Raw genomic sequence first — 10,426 nt, 5'->3', positions numbered from 1 at the left:
CAACTCATGATCCCGGGGTCCTGGGATTGAGTTCTGTATCAGAGTCTCCTCAGGGAGCTTGCTTCTCCCTCTGCCTATGTCTCTGCCTTTCTCTGTGTGTATTTCTCATGAATAAATAAATAAAATCTTTTAAAAAATATATATTTGAAGGTAATTTGAAGACTGTTCCTTTATTACTAATTTATTCTCTATTTTTTAGGGGAGTAGGGCAGAGGGAAAGAAAGAGACACAATATTAAGCAAGCTTCATGCCCAGCCTGGAGCCCTAGTTGGGGCTCGATCTCACAATCCTGAGATCATCATGACATGAGTGGAAATCAAGAATTGGACACTTAACAGACTAGCCACCCAGATTTCCCTATTCTGTATTATTAAAGAACAAGAGCCTTCTCTTTTTTGACCAAATTATGGTGATTAAAATCAGATAACTTATTATTGATGCAATGCTATTATGAAATTTAACTTTTAGCTGTGCTTCCTGGTCCAGGACCCAATCCAGGACCACATGATGCATTTAGGTGTGAATTCCACTTCATCTTCTTTGATTTGGAACTATTCTTACCCTTTACTGTTCCTCTCTTGACCTTGATTTTTTTTTTTTTAGAAGTTAATAGCAATGACTTTGTAGAAGGCCCCTCAATTTTAGGTTTTTACTATTTCTGTATCATAGATTTGGTTTACGTAGATTGAGACAATATACAACGGACAAGGAGCTGCATGTCTCCCCTTTCCAGAGGCACATCATAAAGGTCTCTCCAGCATCGGTGATGTAGAGCGGGTCCATTAGCTTAGGTGACACTTTCCAGCTTACTCCAATGTCAAGATCCTATTTCCCCTTTGTGATTAATGAGTTAAGTGCAGAGATATCTTGAGGTTATTGTGAATGCCTCATTGGTTAGCAACCCCATCTCTTAATTGGATAGTCCAATCACAAGATCAGAGATCATATCAGTTTTAAAAATTATATATTTAATGCTTATGGAAAAAGGAGGAAATAGAGGTAGGGAGGAGGGATGTTGATGGGCAATGCCAGAGTACTTGGAGATAGTCAACTCTGTGATGGCCACAAGGAGGTGTACATCCTGTTTAAGCAGGGGCAGTGGGTTATGGCACAAGGTGTTGAAACCATCTGACGTTTGCTTTCCCATATACAGAGACCACTCTGGTGTAGACATAGAGGCACTGGCAGCCTGTTGAGCTTGTCTGATTGGTTTATATTTCAAAGACTGGAAGTCTGTTGTACACTTAGTGTCTGCCTCTGGCATTGTCCTATGCTGTCATATTTCCAGTCAGAAGTAGGCTCTGGTTCTATGCCCCTGGGATGCCAAGATCCCTCTGCTCTGCTGAGAGTTTACGGCTTGCTATAAGGAAATCCTTACATGGATTTCTGAGGCTTGTAGGAAGACTAAAACAACAGAGACAAAAGTTATTTTATTGGTAGGAACAGAGGTCCTTACTGGCTCCCTGCCAGCTATCTTAACTCCTTGTTATAGCACTTTCCAAAACACCAGACCACGCCAGTCCCAATGACTGATAAGGCACATTTAGAAATATATAAGACCCTCATCCAAATATCTCAAGCAAAAGAGAATCTTAACAGTATGTAAGCATTCAGTCCATGTGTAAGGGAAGTATTCACCTTAAAAAAATTATCCTCCAGTAATTAAGATCTACAATGTCAACATTCCTGTTCTCTATTTATAAATCTGTGAACAACAGTTGTTGGAAAGGAGTCTATTTTCCAGGGTTGTCTTTCTGTCATTCAACCCATCCTCTTCACAAACACAGTCAGTAGTATTTAGAAATATCTTAGAACAGGGCATACTATTTACAAAATAAGCCCTCCCTGAAGCTTTGGGAGACTTCTATCATACAGATAGGCTCCTCCTGCTGGGGAACAGGACTCCGATCACAAGAGCCCACAGAACAGATCCTGAGCCTTTTCTTGAAGCATTGTGCAAGAGATAGTAAGGTGGTAAATGTACTTTAAAATAGTACAAGTAGATATATAAATAATTATAATGCAAAAGTAAAATTAATTATTAAGATTAAAGTTATTTCCAAACAAAACAAAACAGAAAGGTTTGCCACATGCTGCTTCAGGACATGTGAGAACTCCACAGCCCAGGAGACTTTGTGAACACATTATGAATCAGAGAAATACCAGGAAAGCACGTTATGGATTATGTAACATACTCTTAAAAATAATGTTGCAAACTCCTCTTCCAATTTTTCTCTCAATTTTGTTTTCTTTGTTCCTTCCCCCCACACACACACCTCATTTATTTACCAAATATTTACTGAGCATCTGTTTGGTGCCAGGCACTATACTGAGTTTAGTGGATACAGGTTGGGTTCCCTGCTCTCACAGAGCACTAGATCCAGTGGACAGAGAAAGAAACAATAAACAAATCAGAAAAACACATATACCAGATATTTAGAGTCATAAGCTATTGTTTTCAACAGTAGTATACACAAGATGAAAAATTTTAACATCATGAGAAAGGGGCACCTGGATGATTCAGTGGTTGAGTGTCTCCCTTTGGCTCAGGTCGTGATCCCGGGATCCTGGGATCGAGTCCCACATCGGGCTCCCACAGGGAACCTGCTTCCCCCTCTGCCTGTGTCTCTGCCCTTCTCCCTGTGTCTTTTATAAATAAATAAATAAACAAACAAACAAACAAACAAACCAATAACAGGTCATGAGAAAGAGAATGATTTAAGATGTTTTGGGCCTGGGGTAAAGCCGTTAGTGAGGGTTTCTGAGGACGTGACAACAGAGTAAGGATTTAAAGGTAAGAAGTACCTTAATAAAGACCTGGAGAAAGACCAGCCCTGCCAACTGGCAGGAGGAATGACAAACCAGGGATGGATGAGGAGCACATGGAGGAAGGCCAGTGTAGCTGAAGAGAGGCATGGGGAGAGGGTGGAGGATGAGTCAGAGAGGTAGTGGGACACCACGAGAAGCCTGGAAGATCACTCGAGGAACACAGACAGCATTAGAAAAATAAGAGTAGTTTATTTAGTACATGTTTCATCATAATACAATATGTTATGATTTGGCTCAGAGATGTAAAGTGAATTTCTCAAACTCACATAGTACTGGTATTTACTCAGCTTGAAACTTGTGCTTTACCCCAGAAGGATGCTGCTCCTCAGGAAGCTGAATGACTAGGTCAAAAACACAAAGACTTTAGCAGAAAAAGCATCCTTAAGTTTGGTATTTGGGCTGTGCATCCCTTCTCTTTGTGTCTTTATACATCCTTGAAAAAGGTCATTAATTATCCCAGCTGACCAAGTGAAATGTTTTTCTCTTTATAAGATTTTAGAAAGATAGCCAGAGGCACTTCAAAAATAAAGGCAAAAAAAATTTGAAAGGTCATGAAATCTATGAATAACCATTCTTCTGAGGAAAATATTCACTTGTTGCTAAGGATTGGATAATTTATGGCAGTTCAACTCCAGTGGGAAAGCTCACGGGCACTCCCTGTTGGTGAGGTTGACCAGATTCTGGGGAGGCACAGAGCAGAAACAAAGTTCTGGTAGTAGACCTATTGGTGTTGCTCATCTTCTGCACTTTTAAACATCACTGGGATGTATAGTCTTGCTCTTCTCCACAGGCTCTCAGCCTCCACTATGGCACCGATGAAAGGGTTTGCACTTATGGAGAGTTAGAAAATTCTAGAATACTAGCACTTGAAAGTACAACCTCTTTTTATGCAGAGGATGAGACAGATATCTAAAGAGATGAAGAGATTTGCCGAGGGCAACGACATACTCGTGGACTTGAGACCAAGGCATGAGTTTCCAGAACTGAAGACCAGAGCCCTTTAAAGCCAGCTTATTGCAACAAAGGGACAGTAGTCTAAAGTTTCATTGAAAAGAATCATAAATATATATATATATATATATATATATATATATATATATATTTATATTTAAATTCAGGGTATATAGTACTTGGTAGGAAAGGCTGGTTTAGAAGTAGTACAGAATGTGACACTAACTTTGTAAAATATGATAATATAAGCAGAACCCTTCTCTGCACAAAGAAGAGACAGAAAGACAGAGACCAGGTCACTACCTGTAGTTATTTTTATTCTCTAAGTGTAAAGGAAATTCTGTTTCCTTCTTTGTGCTTTTCTGATTTTCCCTAGATTTCTAAAAATTACATGTAATATTATTTGTGGTAGGAAAACAAAACCAAATAAATGAATAAATAGTTTTTGTTTAAAAAAAAAAACCAACTAACAGAGGACTGATGTAGTATGTTCATACCAGCTTGTTTTTTCATACAGCAAAGTAAAAATGTAAGAACTTCCGTATCATTGCTTATTATTTTCAAAATGGGATGCAACACAGTGTAAGCTATTTTGCCAGGAGCATCTTCTATTATGCAGTAACATTTTGAATGAAAGCATTTTTAAATCATTTTTCCCCCAAACAGCTACTTTATATTCTCTATTTTTTTCAATATTCTGGGAGATAAATGGCTGTCACTTTTTTCTGAATTTGTGTCAAATTTTTTAGGTATACAGTTTATGGCCAGCACTACTACTAATTCTCAACAACTGCGGAGTCATTAAATGATGATGGATGTCTAACCAGGTCCTAGAACACAGTAGATGCTCAGAAAATACTCTTGAAAGGGAGGAGGGATGGGAGGGAAGGAAAGAGAGAGGAGGGGTGAAAAAAGTGGTTGGGCAGCAGGAGATATTAATGAGACATTTTGCAAAGGAATCACAGAAGCAAACAAACAAATAGGAAAACCTAAAAACCAGAATTGTGCTTTGTGAGATTTGAGTTTGAGTCCTAGCTCTGACACAAACAAACAACACAATGATGGGAAATTCACTTAGTTTTATGAGTCTGTTTTCTCCTTAATAATGTGCAGATGATAATAGAAATAACAAATTTATAGATGCACTATGGTATTACATGAGATAAACCATGAAAATGCTGATTTTATAAATTATGATATGTTACTGTTATAAAAGTCATTAATCAAAATCCCGTTATTGGTATTATCCCAGCCCAATACCTAGCATATCATGGACATATACTCAATAGCTGTATGCCTAATAAATGACTGATTGTGTGAACAAAAGCTAGAGAGATGAAATGCTTGGTTGAAATTATAAAAACAGAGACATTCAAATCAAAATCTCCTGGCTAGAGGTTCAATATTACCCTTCTGTGTTTGAAGTCTATGATCTATTTTTATATCTGGATCCTCTTCTATTTGAGTTGTTCTTCCATGCAAATGTTTAGTAGAGTCTGAAATCCAAACTTGAATATACAATTTTGAACTTTAATGCAGTCTTGATTAATCACAGTTCTTATTAATTTCAAATCAGGGAAAATCAAAGGATATTGTTCAATTAGGTTTGTTTTTCTACGCAATGCTAGCAATCTGGTGTTTTGTTAATGCAGATAATAAACCATTATTAACATGACAGGCTTTCCTATAACCTATTGGCCTTATGCCAAATTTATTTATTTCTTGTATTTGTTGACTAGTTTTTATGGGCTATCACCAGGAAAAATGCTTTGAGAAGAACATTTATCCATATTTCAAATAGTGTTAGGGTCTGAGGAAGAAAAATGGGAAGAAGGATATTTAACAGATTTCCGTCCACTGAGAGAATTGACATGCAAGTAAACTTTTAATAAAGTGTTGTAGATGGTGTCACAGAAGTAATTATAGAGCAGAAAATAGTAAGGGCCATTGTATATTAGGCACCATGGCTGGAGATTTCTAGTGAAGGTTTCTTGCCTTTGACGGAAAGGCAGACCAAGAAAAATTTCTGGGGTGATGTTTTCAAAGTTCCGTCTTACAGGATATATAGGGGGGATGAGGTCAAGTAATGATAGAGAAATCATTCTATTTTCCTTTGGTTTTATTTTAAGTTAGTTAACATATAGTGTATTATTATTTCAAAGTAGAATTTAGTGATGCATCAATTGCATTTAAACCCAGTGCTCATACCATCAGGTAGCCTCCCTAATGCCCATCACCCAGTTACCCCATCCCCCCACCTACTTCCCTTCCAGTGACCCTCATTTTGTTTCCTATAGTTAAGAGTCTCTTATGGTTTGTGATGCCAAACTTGAACCCAAGCTCAGAGACAAGGAACTGCTGAAAGTCCAGTGGTTGGTGGTGGCAGGAAATTAAAGCATTAAAGATTAAAGACCAAAGTGGTAGAAGGGGTTAGAGACCAGATCGGGAAAGTTCCTGTGTTCCATGAAGAGAAAACTGAATTTCCTTCCCAGGCAGAGAAATTTTGAAGGCATTTAAGCTGAGCATTGGACCATGTGATACGTTTGCAGATATGATGGACATAGCAAAATCTCCAGTTTCATAGTTTTTTTTTCCAATTATGTGTTATGAGTATATTCCCTCCAATTTCAAGAAGTATGAAAATTTTAGATATCAGCTAAGGTTTGAATTTTTCTAAATGGATCTACTGATAATTAGAAGGCAATACATAATTGTTGTAAGGGAGGATCAATGTAGTCAGATGCAGAGAACAAAAACTGGAATATTGACTGTAAAGCTTCTATAATTCTGGACTTTGGGCTTCCAATGGTCTGGTTTACTGGCATAAACAATAGGCTCATAAAAATCTTTTTCTCCCCTGAATTTTCCCTTTTTCTTTTTTTCTCCTGGTGAAAGGATAAAAAAGTCACTGATGCTAAAGCAGCAGCTAAAAATGTTTAAAACACAAGAGATTTAGATGTAGCATCAGGGATCTCCTCCCATCTCACTTACAGTGATGAAGAGACAGAAAGTAAACAGATGGGGGGACCCAAGTGTATATTAGACTTGTCTTTGCTTTTTGAATAAAACTAAAATATATGGCAATTTCCATATGGAAGTCCCCCTATTGTGGCAAATATAGAATAGGAATGGTGGTGATTCTTATTTATTCTGGCATGTATGATCAAGAAAGACTGGATACAGCCCTGGGCATTTTCCATAGACTCAGAATGGGAGGGGAGAGAACCCACATGTTCCTAATGCTCAGAGATAGGGAGAGAGTATTGCTGAACTCAAAATTAGTTAAGAGAGCTAACAGATAGGATGGGAAAATGTAAATTATAAGCATGAATATATTACGTGTCAGAGGAGGCAGGTAAACCATACCTCCAAGGTTCTGATGCAAGTACAGTCACGTCTTGGCAGGTGGAACCAAACGGACACGTCTCCTCATCATAGACATACTTAAGGGCTTCTCCAAACATTAGAATCAACCACTGGGATCAGAAAGGGGCTATAGGGTGACAAAAATTTTACTTTATTGGATTGAATCTATGTGGAACTTCCAAGATAAAGTTCTCTGCTATAGGAGGAAAGAGGCTCAAGATAAAAATACAGGAAGACAAAGAAACTTCTAGAAAGACAAGGAAAATCTAACGATAGGATGACATTCAATAAATAAAGATTGAAGTATTTCTGAATCTACTTGGACCAGTTATAAAGCCACATTCTCCAATGAGAATTTATTTCTAATAAAGTTGGTATGTTTATCTTTATCCATCTACTTTTTAATTTTTAGTTTCTCAATTGTTTTTGAACTTCCTCGCAAAACAGGATACTGCTAATTGCTCTTTCCAGCTCCTGTATCTAGTGATGGTAATGGAAAGTTACAAATAATTCAGTGGGAAGCAGGGCTTTAATGTTTTGATGGGTGAATACCCAGCAAATGTAGACCACTACAGAAGAGGTCAGCGTGGTCTGGGTGGAAGAGTGTGTGTAGGAAGAACACAGTACTTATGCTTAGTCTTGGAAGATGAAGAGATGAGCCAGTCAAATTGGGAAGCGAATTCCAGGGAAAGGTTCATGTTATCAAAGCAGGGAAGCTGAAAAAGCAGTCTCTTTTTCAAAACAGAGACTGTTTGTGGAACTCAGAGCCAATTTCAATGACCAGAGTGTGTAGCATTCAAGGAGAGACACAGCAAGTGAGATTACCAACATTCTTGTTAACCATGCTCAATGGGTGGATAGATTAATCGCTTCCAATTTATTTTTTTAAAGATTTTATTTATTTATTCATGAGAGACGCAGAGAGAGAGAGAGAGAGAGAGAGAGAGGCAGAGACACAGGCAGAGGGAGAACCAGGCTCCATGCAGGGAGCCTGATGAGGGACCCGATCCCAGGACTCTGGGATCACGCCCTGAGCCAAAGGCAGACACTCAACCACTGAGCCACCTGGGCATCGCAATAGCTACCAATAGCAAATGCAGGTGATTTTCATAATAGTTGTAAAGGCTTGGCTAGAGAAATACTCAAAACTGTAGCTACAGAAAATGATCTGTAGAGATGGCTTGTGACTGGTTTTATAGGGATAATCACAGTAAGTACTTTTAAAAAATTTGTCTTAATACTAGCAAAGAAAGCCCTATAAATCAATAACAAGAACTAATATTAAATGGACTCTCCAAATGATCTAAATGAAGTATTCTTGCCCACAGCCACAACTGCGACAGATTTCTACAAAGACCTGACTCTAAGGTGCTCATGGACCATCAGTAAACACTGAGTAGCTAAATGGACATGTTTCAGAGCATATTACAATAGCAAAGGGGAAAGTTACACTGAAGGGACAACTTGGTTGAGAATATACAAAGAAAAATTATTTAAAATATCTATTTTCATCCTGAAAAAGAGTGTTGTGGGAGTAGCTCTCTAGACAAGGGACCAGTACAATCTTCCCACATTTTTTACAATTAATGGCATTACCATGTTTAGGTACCTGCCTCTCATGAAACTTTTCACGCATAAATTGGAGTCAGAAATTTTTAGTGCTTGTATGATTTTTTAAAGAATCTGACATTCTTTATTTTTTGCTGAAACTCAGAACCATATTAATTGAGTCGCTGGGTTGTGGCACTCCATTGGTTCAAGCATAGCCCTCTTTGCTGCTGTTCAATCTTCAGGCCTTCCTCCCTTTCTAAAATGATATGTTTATACTGTCATTTATTATATGATTATACATAATGTACACACATATGTAATTTTTATAAATAAGAAAATGAACACCCCTATATCTGCCAATATATGGACCAACTTCTAGAAGATATCCAATAACTTTGATCTCTCCTTAAGTGCCACCTTCATCTCATACACTACCTCCCCACTGGTGTAGATAAGATTATCAATTCAAATTAATGTTTATTTATTTGGCACTGACATTGAGCAATCCATTTACGATTTATTAATTTCAAACATTTACAGAACACCTACTATATGCTGGCAGCCTGGTGGCAAAATCAGGCTTGGTTGTGACTTTTATCTGATTTATAGTCTAGCAACAACAAAACACTAAATGCATAACTGCTGGAAAAATACTTGTGATCCCTGTCCTACCATGGTGTACAGTCCAGACACATCTAAAGTCTGATTAAAATGTTGCTTGTTATTTTCAAAACATCATAGTCATCTCTTCTTCTCTGTGTTTATTTTTGTTTTGTTCTGTTGTGTTGTGTTTTTAATTCAAAGCACAGGATTCATGTCGGCATGGCCTGGCAAACAGTTTTGTTTGGGATCTGGACATGCTTGAATTCTGGTTCCACACTGATGAGTTTTTCAAACTGGGGCAAGTTTATGCACTTCTCCGTCTGTTTTTGTTTTCTTTTGAAAAAAATTCCTGCTTGCTAACTTTGGATGGATGAATTGTTTTGTGAGCTATAAATAGGTGTGAAACTCTCTTGGAAAATGTAAAACAGTCACGCATGAGTATCATTTAATATATTTGGCATGCAGTTTTGTAAGACTCTTATCTTCTCTCATGCACTGATCATCTCAGGAAATTGTGACCTACATTTCCAACAGGCATCCCCACATCTTTCTACCTTTTGTTTGCTGCTGGAATGTCCTTTCTTTTTGCCTCCTCCAGAGATCATATTCATCCTAAGGTTGTTTTCCAGAATCTGAAGCACTCAGATCCAGATTATACACAAGACATAAAAAGGCCTCTTTTTTCTGTGAAACCTACCTTCCTCTTCCCCAACTCTTTCACTAGTCAAACTGAGGTAATAATTAGCTCAGTTAAATCACCTACAGCCTATTCCAGGGAGGATACATAATGCATAATAGAAGTGCCTCTAACTAAGTGACTTTAAGATATAGCTGCTAGGATACTATGTGGGCATCAGTTTAGTTCAAAAACAAGTCTGAGAGTTCCAGCTGAAATCCAGTCCCATCCAGGTGAGATCAGATCAGATGAAGAAGGGTATGATAGAGATGTACTGTTTGCTCTAAAACCATGATTTGAACAGTAGGAGCATAAATGATGTTGTGAGTGTCCACTATAGATGATAAGATTCTATGCATTGCCAGTAATCCAAACATATGTGCCTTATTTGTGTCTCTTAGAGAAAGCAACACACAGTTCCAACAACTAATATTTTAATGTGCTTATGGT

The sequence above is a fragment of the Nyctereutes procyonoides genome, unplaced genomic scaffold (genome assembly GCF_905146905.1).
Source record: "Nyctereutes procyonoides isolate TBG_1078 unplaced genomic scaffold, NYPRO_anot_genome, whole genome shotgun sequence".
NCBI lineage: Eukaryota > Metazoa > Chordata > Mammalia > Carnivora > Canidae > Nyctereutes > Nyctereutes procyonoides.
Note: the sequence above shows the minus strand (reverse complement) of the source record.